Source organism: Henckelia pumila, chromosome 4 (assembly GCF_033568475.1).
Source record: "Henckelia pumila isolate YLH828 chromosome 4, ASM3356847v2, whole genome shotgun sequence".
Lineage (NCBI taxonomy): Eukaryota > Viridiplantae > Streptophyta > Magnoliopsida > Lamiales > Gesneriaceae > Henckelia > Henckelia pumila.
The window spans coordinates 133512546-133529832 of record NC_133123.1 but is presented as its reverse complement, the minus strand read 5'-3'; the positions used below and the strand labels follow the sequence as shown (position 1 = coordinate 133529832).

At 35.3% G+C, this 17287-nt stretch overlaps 1 long non-coding RNA gene and 1 pseudogene across 1 annotated transcript; one reads left to right on the top strand and one right to left on the bottom strand.

Annotated features, from left to right (window-relative positions):
- Positions 1 to 337: 337 nt before the first annotated feature.
- On the bottom strand, positions 338 to 16790 carry LOC140861788 (uncharacterized; annotated as a pseudogene).
- On the top strand, positions 4449 to 5905 carry LOC140864241 (uncharacterized). The gene is made up of 3 exons (XR_012144167.1): positions 4449 to 4571; positions 5211 to 5274; positions 5365 to 5905. It is a non-coding gene; the product is annotated as an uncharacterized lncRNA (long non-coding RNA).
- Positions 16791 to 17287: the final 497 nt, after the last annotated feature.

The following is a 17287-nucleotide window of genomic DNA, read 5'->3' as shown; positions in this document are numbered from 1 at the left end:
TAAGTTTTAAATATAAACACAAACACACTTTATTTAGAACCCGATAATACGCAAAACATGTTTAAAATTTGGAACAGAACGTTCGAGACTCAACTGTAACCATTTTTTTTATTAAAACATTTCATGTGTGAGACTGAAGTTACGATACATTGGTGATCATATACGAAACCAAAACATACAAAACATTAATAAAACGGACAATATTCTATAATGAAAATGAAAATTCATTAAAATAGGATTCAGTGACAACAGTAAAATTATTTTTGACAGGAAACAAATGAATGAATGATCTATCATCACTGAAGCATGGTACGGTTTGGTCACAAAGAATGGGAAATCAAATCTGATAAAACATTTGGCTTCACTCGGTTTTGTTGGATCAAATAATGGCATCTCAGTATCAAAGTTTCCCATGTTTAATACAATAAATATTTTTTCGTTTCGACTAAGAAAAATTTTATACATGATCTGTACAATCTGTCTCCTAAACTATATCAATCTGCAGCTCCAAATGTCAAGATTCCTTCAAAAATGAAAAATCAATAGCAGTTAAAGCTGTAATGCCAAGTCTGGCTGCTGCTTTGGGGAACCAATTTGTAAGCTAGAACTAGGCGAAACAGCTGGAACTCTTAAATTCAGGTCCGGAGGAACTGAAAGATTTCGCCTCTGTTGCATCGTTAATTCCTGCCAAGATGGTTTACCAGAATTCCAAGGTTCAGTTTCTGCATGTGATTCGAAGATTTTACCTTGTTCTTTGGGATAGTCAGCCGGTAACGTACCCCAACTCTCCGGTAAATTAGCCTCATTTACAGGAACAGTTTCGACCATTTGAGGAGGGAACGAGACCCCTGCAGCAGATAATTGGTATTCGTGCATACCAGTAAAGCCGTTTCTTTGAGGATGATAAACGGGTTTCTGTTGACCCGGAAATTGCATTCTCCAAGAAGAAGCATCACCCTGAACATATGTTTCATTCTGGCTGTTCAGTTTCCAAACAGCATCAGCGATTCCTTTAGAAGCAAATGCAGAATTTAAGTCAGAAGTTGAGGGTGTTGCAGGTTTTCTTGAGCCACCAACAGTATCATTCGGCGGTCTCCAATTCTCAGATGAAAAAGGCGACGGCTGTGAAGGTGCTTCACCAACCCAACCAGGGCCATATTGTACCCCATCAGGTAAGACAGATTCGATTTTTTTCGAGGCAATTTTCCAGGCTACAGGCCCAAGATTCGCAGCATACCTAGCAAGACTTCTTGCATAAGCAAGGGGGTCATGAAGACCGACCTGTAAGTTCAAAACGGGTGTTACTGGAAAATATCCTGGCAGTTAGCCAAATATTTAATACAGTATGTATAGTTAAAAATGTCTCATTCAAAAAATAAATGAAATATAGGCTGCATAATTTATTGCATTTTGCCAGAAACAGAACCAATTACAGCCACAGTGATTCAAGTTTGTCTATATACGTACCGGCACCAACCGCTTCACATCTCCAATAGAAGACGACAAAACATTTGGTTCACTGCCATAAGACAAGGGATGAAATTGCCCGTAAGTATCTCGCCTATTCTCATCCACAGTGAAATGTTTCTTTCCATATTTCATGTCAGCCCTTAAAATGGATGCTGCGAATAGGAAAAGAGAAGTGTGTGGTCAAAAGAAAATAGACCAAATGAGTTGGTCTTTGATAATCAATGCCATTTATACAAACCAACCTGGAAATTCACCATTCCAATCAGTGGACAATTCATAGCAGTTTTCACCATTTCTTGACCGAAGGGTGGACACGAAAGGGTCCATGGAACGATAGTTGTATGATGGAGGTGCTTTTCTTAGGTTGTATGAGTTAGATCCAGTTGCTTTAACTTCTCCACTGGCAAGAGTTGCACCTGAAGAAACCTCAGGACCAACACGGTCTATTGGAGACGTTTCAACAGGTTTCTTTGGGTTCTTTCCTGGGGTCTACCTCTTCGCACAACCTTGGGCTGTGGTTGACCATCATCACCCTCATGCCTGAGATTTTCAAAGTCTCTCGTAGCAAGCTCTTGGATAGATCGAGCCTAGCATGAAAAACTATTACGATGCAGAGCTGGATGTGACAAACCGGGAGAATCAAAGCATGTGAGGATTCACAAACCTGCCGATAATAGATGCTGTCTGATGGGTTGTACATCATGGCATTTGAACATATCAAAAGCACATCTGCCTGGAAGCACAAGTGAGAAAAATTCATGCTTATATCAGTGTTTGCTCTTTCAATAAAACATCACTGTTAGCATACTAGGAACAAATCTTGAAGGAAAAAAGAAATTAATGAAAAGGAAAAATCTTTGAACAATTCCTGAAATTCATCGGCAGGAACAGAAGCGAATGATCACAATTCCAGAAAAGATGTGAAATAAAAAATGCTTGCCTTGTTTACATTGTATTAGAACTGAGTGATACTTTATAAACAAGTAAATTCAGGATATCATCCGCGGAGAACTGCAAGTTATTTTCTTTTTGGTATAGCTTGTTTTGCAATTGAACTTAATATATATTACAAAATTAATGGTCGCCAAACAGGTAAATTTTTTCGTCTTTAAGCCCAATGCAGAATATATAAGCACTCCAGCTTCTTCCAATAAATATTTCATGAAAATAGATGCCATCCAACTTAAGAATAATAGTTAGACTTGAACTACCTTCAGATTTAAAAAACAATTAAATAATAATTAAAAAAAAGTCGGACAGATCAATCAAACCATAATTGATAATACCCCACAGAATGACGAAAAAGGCCAAAGCCCAATACTGCATTAGGCTATTTCCTAAACCCGTTATCAAGCAATATAAGGAAGATATTACCGTCTTGAGTAAAAATAGTTCAGGTCATGTGTAAGCATAATAGACCCTTGGAGAAAAGGAGACATATGAGATGTTAACTAAGTGCACAGGCATCATTGGAAAATCTCAACCCCTTCCCCCATTCCACAAACTCGCAAACCAGCAGAAAAGAGTAATAATCATGACTCAAACAGAACAACACTGTAAGCTGAGAAGATGCAGCCTGAATAGTTAGATCCGGAGACCAACCTCCAGTTCTTCCAAGCTTTTATAAGCTCCGCTATCAAGTTTCTTGTTCACAGTCCCAAAATCCATAGGCTGCTTTATTATCTCGTGGTAGTCAGGTAACTGCAATAAAATTAAATCGGCATTAGCTGCACATAATATATGATTACAATGTCACCAGCAAAGAAAATGACATCACCTCATCGGGATCCACAGCCTCAGAGAATGCCCCACGAGTGTCCTTCCTACAGTGCAATCATCCAGTAAAGACAACACTAATTCCCAAAATGGAATAGTACGATATTGACAAATATAGATAATAAACATCTAAAAAAGAATAACACAAGGAAAACATACTTTTGAAGCCTTTGAAGAATAAAGACCAACAACTTTTTGTCTGGCAAAGGTGTTGTGGAAACAGACTCCAACGGCCACCCTGTCCCCAAAAAATTAAATGAAATTATCACAATCACATCAAAAAATAAAATCCCAATTCTCCGTGTTAATATTTAGAGCTTAAGAAGATTGTTTTAAATTCAAAAGTAAAGAAGGGCAAAGAAAAAGAACCATTTGGATTGTCGGTCCCTTTCACAAACTTTTTTTCCTGCAAAAATTAACGGAACCATCGTTATTTCGATCACAGAAGATATGCACGTATATCAAGCCTTTTTTTAAAATTAAATCATTGAGAACAAATCAGAGGCAGAATGAATAAAGGCAGTAAATACACAGTTAATGTAACAGCAGCATCAGCAAGTACAAAAGAAAAAACAATCCTCCAGATATCTATCAACGTAAGGACAAATCTGAACTTTTTATCAAGAATGAATATATATAATAATTAATTCAGTTGAAGGATGGTCTACATAAAAGAAGGTCAACTGGATTAAATACAAGAAATATCTAATATGTATATAAGGGGGAAAAAATGAAGAAACCCATTTACAAAAGAATAAAAAAACAAGAAAATAATATAGAACAAGAAAGAGTTGAAATAATTCAAGAAACCCCAGATGTCATAACAAGAAAATAAAAGCAAACCAAATAAAAAAAATTTAAATTGAGCAAAAGCAAAGAAAAATTTGACTGGTCAAAACAAATAGTATTTCTATTACATATCTTTGGAAGTCAGTGTAGCCACCACCCGAAAAAAATCCTTAAGGGTCCGTTTAGTACGTATGATGGGATAACTAAAAGATTGATAATTTGGTGGATAATAAGTGGATAATTTAAATATGATGTAGTTATGTATTGTTTGGTGTGAATGATTAATTTATGCATGTTTGTATATATTTTGTTTGGTTGAAATGATAAACTTATAGATAGATATGGTTCAATCACAAAGTACCTAAAATGTCCTTGCTACCACGTAAGCACTTCTCAAATCTATTCCACATATTCCAGAACCCACATCCTTATTCCTTCCTCTTTCATTTTTCCCCTTCATCTCGTGCCTTTTCCATGGAGAAAACGAAATAGCTTGTAAATGTTGGATCTGACGCGTCTTTGACGAGCTTTGAAGGGTAAGGAATTCCATTTATTACCTTCTGGTTTGATATCCATTATTTTCTACTTTGATTTGATGCGCCTTTGATGAATTTGCACATCGCCAGATTTGTTTTAAAATTGTTTGGAATGTATGTGAATTCGACATTTGTAGATGTTGAAGATGAAGTGCAAATTATAGTTGAACACATATTTTTCAGTTCGTGTTAATTTTGTTCTACATAATTATTTTGTGTTTGATTATTTCTCAATTTCTACCGGTGATTGATACTGGAAATAGTAAGGCACCCCAAACCAATATATGAGTTGATGAACAATGTTTCAGTATCCAAGCACAACTTGGTCAAAGGCCAACACTTGTAATTTGACAGTATGGATGTTTCTAGTGATCACCTCTATCAATGCTTCCATCTTTTCACCCTATATCATACTATGTTCGAATGTCCACTTCTTCAATAAATGCACTAGATTTTAGTTTGTTTAAAATATATATGCATACAGAGCCAATTGAGTTGACGAACCTTTGATCAAATAAAATAACTTGCAACTTGTAGTGACTATGTGAAGAATCTAAAACCCACTTTCAGATAAAATGACTCTTTTGTTTCTACATGTGCTTTTACATCTAATCTATTTTATAATTTCCATTTCTGCAGGTATTAGAATTCTCAGAATACTATAAATCAAATAGTGAGTAAAGTCCAACGTCGATTTGAAATGGTGATTTTCTCATTTTGCACTTGGAACCATATTTCTGAACAAAATGTATTGTGTATGCTTCAAAATTTTGCATTACTCCTCCTGTGACAGGGCAAGTCATATGTTGTGTTCAAAGGACGGAACCCCGGAATTTATAGTACATGGGAGGAAGCAGAGTTGGAGGTTACTGATTTTAAACGCAATTTGCACAAGTCTTATCCTACTAGAGATGAAGCATTGAAGGCTTATACTAAGTACATCCAGAAGAGACAACCAATCCATGATACTTCTGCACCCATCCACAATGCATCCACTTCAACGGCAAATTCGAGTGCAAGTAATCCGTCTGAATCAATGAACTTACACCAACTTATAGAAGCACAAATTCAGTTGATGAACTAGCAGCGCCAACTTTCATTAAGGGTTGCGGAGATAAATGAGGCAATCGAGAAAAAGTTGCGTTCGTTTAAATTGCACTAGGATGCAAATTAGCTTTGCGTGGACTGTTTTCCTCTTGTTTGGTTGCTGAAAACAAAACCAATAGTATTTTCCTTAGTGTTTTGGGTGCTGATCTTCATTCCGTTTTATGTATGGTTAATCTCAACTAGTTGATGAACTTGTAATTTTGTGCTTCATGTTAACAAGTTTGTACCGAGAGAAGAGATTGATTTTGTTATGATAATATAAAACTAATGTATTCTCAAGATCCAAGAACAATGGTGAACCAGTTGACTGTTGTTTATACTAATCTAATCATTGAGCCAAATCCAACAAGTATTAACCATTAACCAATAACACATGTCAGTGGTGCCGCACAGAATTAATCTCCTCACTTGTATTATTTGAATCTACTTTTGGCACATCAATGGGGATTCCCTCAACAGTAAACTGATATCTATGCTGCGTATATGGTTTTCATTAATAACCACGGTCAAGACCCCTCTCCATACACCCCATTCATGAAAATACATCACTATTGTATGACAGATTTCCACACCAAACATAGCAGATTCTAAAATGATTAGTGTGAACCTTTAAATCCCATTTCTATTCTGACATAGACAACCACTGGAAATAACTCCTTCCATTTTCTGAACAATAGATATGTAAATTAGCTGTAAACCTAGCACTAAAATCCAAACATATGCATCTAACGTAAATGATAAAACAAAGTATTATATTTTACATCATTCTCTCTACAAGGTATATTAACCATCCAGAAATTCTACTGCACCAAATCTTGTGTGCATGGATAGACAGTCATTATCGCAATCCCCTGGGAAAATAGCTATGGACTTGACCGAAGTGATGCATAACCACCGAGATGAATTGGAATCCATTAAATATTTCACAGCACTATATCTCATTGAATAGTATAAATTTCAGTTTGGTGGTTGATAGGGCATTTAATACCCATCTTTGGCTTCCCACGTATATTATTATATTGCATCCAGCACATGCATTTCCAAACAAATATACTTCCCCTCCACCAAAGTTGTGTTCGCAAGGCAGTATTTCCATCAACTGCACAACATGTCTTTAGGGAATAGCTCTTCATCCTCTAATTCATGGCCAGTCAGCAACATGAAGAAAGATGAACCAATTGAAATTATACTCTTGTCAAGCGATTTCGAAGATGCTGAAGATGATAAAGATTTCCTCATTGATGATGATGTGGAAGATGATGAAGATTTCCAGATTGATGAACAAGTCGAAGTTGTGCAGCTGTCTTCGGACGACGAAGACGAAGTTATAGATAACTCTAATCTTGGGAGTGAGTCAACAGACAAGTTGACCGAAACTTCTTTCGAATCATCATTCCTTGATGTTGACAGTGCAAGTGCAGAACTTGGTTCTCAAAGCACCGAAGGTAATGCTACCAGTAATGATACTTCCCTTATCGTCATTGAAGATAGCAACTCTGAATCACTTAGAAGTGGCAACTCCGACTCCTCGTCCTCACTTTTTTGAAGTGAGGCGTCGAGATAACATAATGCTACACTAGTATGTAAAGTCAGTGTTCGATGATTGAACCTCGTATTTTGCCAACCATTTTCAACAAGGTTATCTTTGCCCTGTTAATTGTCGTTATAAGTGTTATATGCGGCACATGGATAACACAGGGTCTAACTAAGTGAGAGGTCCTGCATCGTCGATGTACCAACTTGGCTATGTAATGTGATGACATGATATGTGGAAATGTGATGCTATATCCGCACCATGTTAGGCTATAAACCTTCTGAAGTTCATGTTTTGTACTTCTCATTTTCCAAAACTTAAGTCTCTGCTTATGAGTTTGTTGTGTTAACTATATAAATTTACTCATTTCGTAGCCTATTACTTAAGTGATCCCAGCTGCTGATAGAAATGTTATTTTGGTATCATTGGTTTATTAAATGATCAAGTAACATAATGTTTAGTACAAAGTATGTAACATGGCTGCTAAGTATATTTTTTGGGGAAACTTAAGTAATAACATGCCTCATCAAGAAACACAATGTTTCACAATATTTGAAACAAAATATATACAGTTATGCACAAACATTCATGCTCGAAGACATCTGGTTTAGCAATTCTAAAATTACCATGAAAAACTCTGCAGATGGTTTCGAACCACAACCTCTACAGTTTCTGCCACTACTCATAAACGCCAAATGTGTTTGAAGGTAATGTTATGCGCAATCTCGCAATCCAAAATCATATTTATCACAAACAAAGAACTGCAAAAATCATGGAACACAATATGAAGCAAAATAATTATTATATATAAACACATCAGAGATCCAAAACCTCTGGAAAGTATGTTACAACATGCCTTTGTCAGATACATTGCGATATTACAAAAACAGATTACCACAATTCTGATGGCCATTCCTTCAAAAACAGATTACCACAATACATATATTGCATCAAAGGCATGGTATCTTCTAAATGCACTTCATAAGTCCATTACTTCAAAAAAATAACGTCATTGATGACCATTCCACTAACACAATTCATCAAAAACCAGAAAATGGCCCTCCCCGTAGCAATCGTCTCGCTAAGCTCAATCTTTCAGGATGCTTGTAATGCAAGAACAATGATAACTTCGCGTGGTTGTCCACCAGCAACTCGGTCACAGTCACTTTCTCGTCATCAGTCAACTCAGGTATTGTTTCCATTGCCATCACTACACTATCTTGTAGATGATTCAACTTCTCCTCATCCTCATGTTTTTCTGTTTTCAATTCTTTGACGAGGTCCTTCATTATATCCTTGGTCATGTGTGCAAAAGTTGTTATGGCTTCTACAATTGCATCATTATCATCGTCCCGTTGCTTACGTTTCTTACCCTTCTTTTTTCCAGCAGACAATGGTATGGCCGAGGGTGTGACAGATACAGTCATCGACTCAGCAGCTCCCTCGTCAACATCAAACAAATCCTCTAAGGTCATCCTTGTATTTGTTGGTACTTCAGGTTTCATCGCAAGGACTTCTTGAACTGTAGACACAAAGTGATCACGTTTCTCGCCGTGTGCCCGATCATTGCCAAAGATTTCTGTCCAGTCGTGGTAATAGGTCCACCTCTTGTGTCGTAGTGTACGTACATTGTGGTCTGCCTATGTATGAAAATCAGCAACAACAAAGTCAGTGGATGAATTGAAAACCAAGAAAATGCGTATAAATTTAAATAAATACCTTAATAAGTGACTCCCACACGTCCGCTGAAGCTTCAATTGTCTTCTCGGTATCATTCCATCCGACTCCACTTTTACTCAGTATTCCCACCAATGCACCATAAAGTTTCTTCAACACATGAACCTTTGAGTGAATATGGGGATTCCCGCGCAAATTTGCTTCGGGGAATGCTGCTTTCAAGCGATTTTCCAGAAAGCCCAAGTACCCTGGCCGAAATCCGTTGCCGCTTTTCCAACCTTCATTGGATGCCTCTTTTAGTGCTTTTATCAGAACCTCTTCTTCACGTTCACTCCAAGTGCGTCTTGTCTTATCAGTTTTCCTGCCCTTGCCAACACAACTCTCACCAGTTGCTCCACTGTCCATGATTCAGTAGTACTTGATAGTGTGTGCCTATTACCAAATGAAATATAATCCAAAGGTGAATCCACAACCCAAAATGAAAATTACCAGAAAACGCAGTAATGAAACCATACAATAATAATCAAAAACCCATCACACTAGATATTCAAACATAAAATACCATAAAATCCTTCAATGACATTCAAGAGGTTTAAAAAACTAAACAACATGTAATTCGAACAGTACATTCACTCAAATGTCATTACTACGAAGCACTATACAAGCTGAGTTTTTTAATTATAATTATTCCACATTGACATTGCAAGGTTCTCCCTCCATACGTCCCAAACATCTGATGATTCAAAGTTGTTGATGAATTCGTCCTGTAACTGAGGGCCTGGACTTACAACCTCCTCGTTCAATTCCTCAATGGGATCATCGGGCATTTCAGTCCTGACGAAGTTATGCAACAACATACAAGCCAAGATGATTTTGTTTTGTGTTTTCAACGGATAGAAAGAAGGACTTCGTAATATGGCCCATCGTTTTTTCAACAAACCAAATGCTCTTTCAATCACGTTACGAGCTTGAGAGTGTCTCCAATTAAATAACTCCTTATAATTTTGCGGTCCAATTGCACGGTTTCCCCAAGCATCCCTATGGTAACGTACTCGCCTGTAAGGAGTCAAAAAGCCCTCGACATTGGCGTATCCATTGTCACATAGATAATAGCAACCTAAATACCAAACCAGAAATTTATTTCAGCAAAATTACGGTTATGCGTAAGATTTTTCTGATCCAATGTTTATAGTGTATGAGTAGTGTAAACAATCATATTGATAAGAAATTCAGAATGTAAACAACCTCTAGGAACTTTAAAAACATCGTCACCGGTCAATGCATCGCGAAGAACTCTCGAATCTGCTGCAGATCCCTCCCATCCCGTAAGTGCATATATGAACTTCATGTCACGGTCGCAGACCCCCAGAACGTTGACTGAAATTGTACCTTTTCTTGTTCTATATCGTGCCTTTTCCATGGACGGTACATTTACACTGATATACGTTCCGTCCAATGCACCAAGACATCCCTGTAAAATCACAATGTACTGGTTATTTTGTCAAATATACTTGTATATTTTGAACAAGAAAGAAAACAATTTCTCAAATTACCTTGAACCATTTCCAACTATCGTTAATGCAAGTTTCATCAACAGGCAATGGTTTAACCAGTAGTATGGGATGTAACATGAGTATTGATTGGAGAACTTCATGGAAATGTATGCTGATGGTATGTCCACTACGTACATAGTCATGACCAACCACTCGATTTTTCTTGTGATGAGCTAGTATAGACAGGAACATAGCGACTTTCTCTTCAATACGTGCATATCTCCCCTCTACTAACCCTCCAACATGTGTTACCAAGTAACACAATCGTGCAAATGCATTTCTATTCATCCTTAAGTTCACCACGCACTGCACATCTCCTATGTTAATAATCCTGTTCAAATGGTTCATTTGAACACCTATTTTTTGGGTCATGTTGTATGATGTTGATGATCTACGCCTTCGTTTTGCACGTTTTTTTTGTAGATACCGTCTCACAAGTAACAATATCAACATGGAATGACACATTATTTGGTGTAGCATCACAAAAAGTACAACATGCCTACGCTTAATGGCCATCTTCAAAGATACTTCACACTAAATTACAATTAAAAACGAATAACATTAATTGAGTCAAATTGAAAATATGCTTTCATTTTTTTCTTCATTGAGGGATAATATCAAAAAATTAAAAAGCTCAAGACAAGTGTGAAATATACTATGTCATAGCAAATAAGAAACGCATATCAGTTTTTAGTTTGCATTCAACCCATACTCATATTTTTGTAAAAGCTAATTAACCAATACTAAGCTCTTTTCTTCCCAATAGTTATACTAAAACACACAAAATCTATGTTATTCAATTTACCCAAATACTCAAAATTATGTACATATGTCAGATTTATTAATTATTGCAGGGGATAGATTATATGTTCATATATATCAAATTCTTTAATATGTGTCTGACGATGTGTTTCTGTTTTAAAAAAAAAAAACAGAGTTGAGGAACAGTGGTATTACACAAACACTAATGTAACAAATCGCACATGAAGTGAACCAAAAATGGACTTCCCCTAAAAATTATGACAGACTTTGGACAATACGAATACCCATTTTTCTGGTTTTTAAGTTGCGCAGATTTTGGGCCAATAACAATCTTAGCATTAATTTCAACTAATCCCCTAACACCAAAAAATATGTGATCCCAGCCAATTATGTCAAGAAACTTACCTTAAAAATACCGAGTCTTTAAAATGCCTCTGTAATAAGAAGTAAAGAAAAGAAAACATCAGGATATTCAGAACTCTTTCGATCCATTTGATTGGATCTAGTCGTCAACGATTATGGTGCTTGGTGGTTACCTGCACATCGGATGGGTTTACCGCAGAAAGAGAAATACCCTAATCGTCGCCTTTCATTTCATTGCGGAATAAAGATTACAACCAATGGTGGGGGTATTCTTGGAACGGTCAAAGATGATAGAAAGAGGGACAAATAATATATGGGTAAGAGATGAGTTTATTTAGACCAACTTAATCACGATATATCCCACCTACGAGATATTAGGAGATATTAGGGTCTATTACAAAACATGCTACCAAACCATGGTTTAGCCTGTTTTATAAGACACTATCTCACCTAATAAGACCAACCAAACGGGCCGTAAAAGAAACGTTAATAATTTCTTTCGCGCGAAATCCCAAAAGTCCCTTCAAATTCCATCCACTAGTTCAAAAAACTCAAACGATTTTATTCTGCATTCCAAATCCCAAAAATGGAAAATTTATTATTTCCAAAAAAGCATCAAAGGCTGAGGAACTGATGAAGAAAAATTCGAACTGTTGGAGTGGACAAATAAAAATCTAAGCTTTTCAATTATTACTCACCAAAACAAGAGGTGTTCCAAGAAAGTCTCAGAAAACCCAATTCGAAATCAAAACCAACTACCACAACGTTTCCAACAAAAGCCAAATTCACTCACCTGATCAGAAACGGCAACGGTAGATCCGCCATCAACGGCATTGATCCTGCGTTTATTCCCATTACCCTCCGTCTCCTCCGGTTCCGGGTCAGAATCAGAACCCGGCCCCGATCCAGAGGCGGATCCGGAATCGCACTCAGTGGAATCCCGTTGGCCTTTGCGGCCAATCTTGTCACCAGATTGAGGCAAACGAACGACGAGCTTGACCTTCTTCTCCTTCCTCTCATCATCTTCGTCTGATTCATCGAAATTGGCGAAACTAGGGTTATGGCGCGTGGATCAACGGGTGTGCGCGGGGGAGGAATCTTGGATAATGGGTTTTGGAGGAGAAGAGAGATGAGAGGTTTTGGAGGGGCGGCCCTTCTTCCTACGCTTCACCTCCATTGCGGCTGGATTGCTGCTGTGCTACCTTACCCGTTGCTTTCGCCTTGGGGACTGCCTGCTCTTTTTTTTTCCTACGATTTTTTTTTATTTTTTTTACAAAAAATTTTCGTTGAGAAATTATAAAACGTGGGAGAGTTATCGTACGTGAGAACGGGAAACAACCAGTGATGGTTCTCAGCATTCACGCGTGAGGTCCATTTGGGTCGCGTGACTCGGGTTGATTTGATTTATATATGTAATAAAAATAATATTTTATTTGAATTTGATGTTTTTTATGAATCGAGTTAGGTAGAAATCTATTTATAAAATTGATATAAAAACTTGAACATTTATTCTTTTGATCTTAAATTTATGAAAATATATACATAAAAGTATCGTTTGATTTGAGTGATAAGATAAATAATACGTATATAAGTAATAAATGTATTAAAAAATAAATAAAAAATAATAGTTAATATAATATTTGATTGATAGATTATAGTATATTTGATTTGATTGATTAAATTTTATATTAAAATGATAAATTAATATTTTGTTTTTTAAAAAATAAATAAAATATAAAATAATATTATTTATAAGAGTTAATATAGTTATTTAAATTCAATGATTTAATTGATGTAAGATAAATTATTAATGATTTGATTGATTTAAAATTAATAATTAATAGATGAATAAATAATATGACGAGAAGAACGCGAGATTTGATAAGATAAGTTATACATAGATTAATAATAATGTCTACCAAACGGTGCTACGTGATGAATATTATGTTTAAAGATATGAAATGATAGTAAGTTAATTTTAGTATGGTAGAATTTTGTAGAAACTATTGAATTTTTTTTTTATGATTTGAACATTTATTCATTTAATCTTAAATATATTTACTATGGTGTTTTAATCATTTTACCTATTGTTTTACTTACAAAAAAGTTTGTAGTATTTTTTTTAGGCTCAAACCGTCAAACTTTTGCGGACATGTTTAATTTTATAAAGTTTGAAACTTGATCAACAATCATATATATATATATATATATATATATATATATATATATATATATATATATATATATAAAAGTTTTCAGCGGCTCAACCAATGATACCCAACTCGTTTTCGACCACTAAAATCCGATACCGGGTTTTAGTTTTTTATTTTATTTTTTGCATCATTAAAACACGGTATCGGATTTTAGTGGTTGGAGACGAGTTGAGCATTATTGGTTGGACAACTGAAAATTTATATATATATATATATATATATATATATATATATATATATATATATATATATATATATATATATATCAAGTATGACATTATTTATCATTTTAATTTTTACCTCATTTATCTGTTTTTTTTAATGATAATAGTAATGGAACTCTCGTAAACCGTATTTGTTATACGATTGATAATTGATATTATGTGACTTAGTTTCAATAATTTTCATATCAATCTCAGATTTTGATGAATAAAAACCAGTAAACCACTATAATTTGTTTATTAAATAACAAAAATATTTAGATCCTGAGTTACTCTTTTCCAGAAAAATAAATATTAATTAATTCAACAAAATATACGAGTCTATTCTTTCTTTCTCCCTCGTACATATATTCATCCAATTATTAATATTCACACAAATATATGACAACAATGAATATTCAAGGTGTTTTTTTTTCCTTTTTTGAAATTTTTAACCTCTTACTTTTATTATAATAGATAGATAGGTATTAGATTATATTAAACATTAGATACGACTCCACTTTATATTAAATATTAGATTAGACTCCGCTCTTGCCTCTTGACACGTCCGTGGTACATCCTGTTGGTTTCGGAATACTGTGCAAATCTGAGATGATTTTATGGATGTTGTCTTGACTGATATCGGGACAGGACTTGAGACAAGGATATAAATTTGATCTGAAATTTTTAGTCGATGCTAGAGTTAAACTCTATGTTCTTAAGACGAATTTGCCCCACACACGGTACTTATGGAATACGGTAATCGTCTCCCAAGATACAACGACTTCGTTTTGTAATAGGAGCACTCAAAATTACAAAACCCGGCGAACTTCGGAAATGCTTTTTGAACTTTTCTGAAAAATGATGAACAACAATGATATGCAGCAATATGTTTTTCAATATGGGTGTATCTTCTTTCCATTCAAACATATATGGGATATAAATAAAGATTGAATGACTTTATATGAAAAGGTGCAACAATTCAATGAGACACATCTTTTTTGTCCAAAAAATGTCAAATAACTGTTTTTTTTTTCCTTTTCATTTGTATAACCAACAGAATATATATTATGAATTCAAATTCAATTTGAATTGTTTACAAAGAAAGCAACGGTGGTCCTTTGCCACTTGTCTCATCTCTTTTTCATTCTATAATATATATATATATATATATATATATATATATATATATGATATAATACATATTATAATATATATACATATATATATAATATTTTTTTATTCAATCTTTTATTCGATAAAATGCAAACAATTATTTGTGAACATTTTATTAATTTATCATTCACCCTTAATTGGTAATCGAGAAATAATTTTATCACAAACATTTTATCGATTTAAAATGGGTACACAACCCAAATTTCTAACAATCCCCCACATGAATGGAAATTAATGCATGTATGAAATGCAGACACTTTAGAAAGTCCAAACAAAAGATTATTGCATCGGGAGAGGTAGCTTTTGGCTTTGAACCTTTCGTAGTAGAATACCATCGGATTTACTAGCTAGTTAGTGAACGCGATGTCTTGAACTACCCAGCCGTTTGTGTAAACCAAGACAATGATATCAACAACATAATAACATTTCTCACATTTTACTAGTTCTCATGGTTGTGTCCGTTTTAGCCATGGACACGATCTTGGATTGATAAGTGTTTCATTGAAGCGGCTCGTCTTCACATTTACATAGGTGATCTCCTATAACGAGTATCCTACCATACCCGACTTTTTCAAGCATAGGAATCATTAAAAGCATAAGCTTAACCTCACTACATGTGGTAGACAGCACGTTTTTCACCCTAGGAATGAGAAGACAACTTTTTATAAAGCTTGTCTCAAGTGCTGTTACAACAACTCTCATAACATCGTTGTCCCATTGAACCAAGATCTTGGGATCTCCAGTCAGCAAGGTTGGGTTTCCGCTATGATCGTTTTATTTGTAGATTTTTAGTCTCATTCCCCTTGATGAGCAATGTACTTGATCTCTACTCAAACCTTTTGTCAACGGATCCGCTAAATTGTCTTTCGATTTTACATAATTGATGGAGATTACTCCATTAGAGATCAACTGCCAAATGGTATTATGTCTACGACGTATATGACGTGACTTACCATTGTACATGCTATTTTGTGCCCTTCAAATCGCCAATTGACTATCACAATGTATCATTACGGCAGGCACAGGTTTAGCCCAACACGGGATATCTCTAAGAAATTTCTTAGCCATTCAGCCTCTTCAGCGGCTTTATCTTAGGCTATAAACTCAGATTTCATTGTGGATCTAGCAATACACGTTTGCTTTGTGGATTTCCATGTCACGGCTCCACCACCAATGACAAACACATATCCACTTGTGGATTTTGAATCATTCGTATCCGAAATCCAGTTTGCATCACAATAGCCTTCCAACACTGCTGGATATCTCACATAATGTAATCCATATTCTGAAGTATGTTTCAAATACTTAAGAACTCTCATGAGTGCATTCCAATGCACATTACTTGGATTACTCGTAAATCTACTGAGTTTATTGACTGCACATGCAATATCCGGACGTGTACAGTTTGAAATATACATCAAACTTCCAATCACACGTGAATATTCCAGTTGTGATATGGGTTCACCATGATTTTTGCCCAAATGCACATTTAAATCAATTGGTGTTGCTACAGGAGTTAGAACATGAGCACCAAACTTTCTTAACACTGTCTCAACATAATGAGATTGTGTGAGGACAATTCCTTCTTTTATCTTCATGATCTTAATTCCAAGAATTACATCTGCCAAACCCATATCTTTCATATCAAAGTTCTTAGTCAACAACTTTTCGCGTTCATAATCACATTATGATCACTTTCCATAATAAGTATATCGTCTACGTATAAACATATTATAACGAACGAATCAGGTGTGCCTTTGATATAAACACATTTATCATACTCGTTTATCTTGAAACCATTTGATAACATAGTTTTGTCAAATTTCTCGTGCCACTGTTTTGGCACTTGTTTCAATCCATACAACGATTTAACGAGTTTGCACACCTTATGCTTTTGTCCGGGAGCCACAAACCCTTCAGGTTGCTCCATGTATATTTTTTCATCCAATTCACCATTTAGAAACGCGGTTTTCACATCCATTTGATGTATCTCAAGGTCATGCAATGCAGCAATGACAATGAGAACTCGAATGGAGGTAATTCTAGTCACTGGTGAATATGTATCGAAGAAATTTAGGCCTTCCTTTTGATTAAAGCCTTTAGCCACCAACCGGGCTTTATATTTATCTAT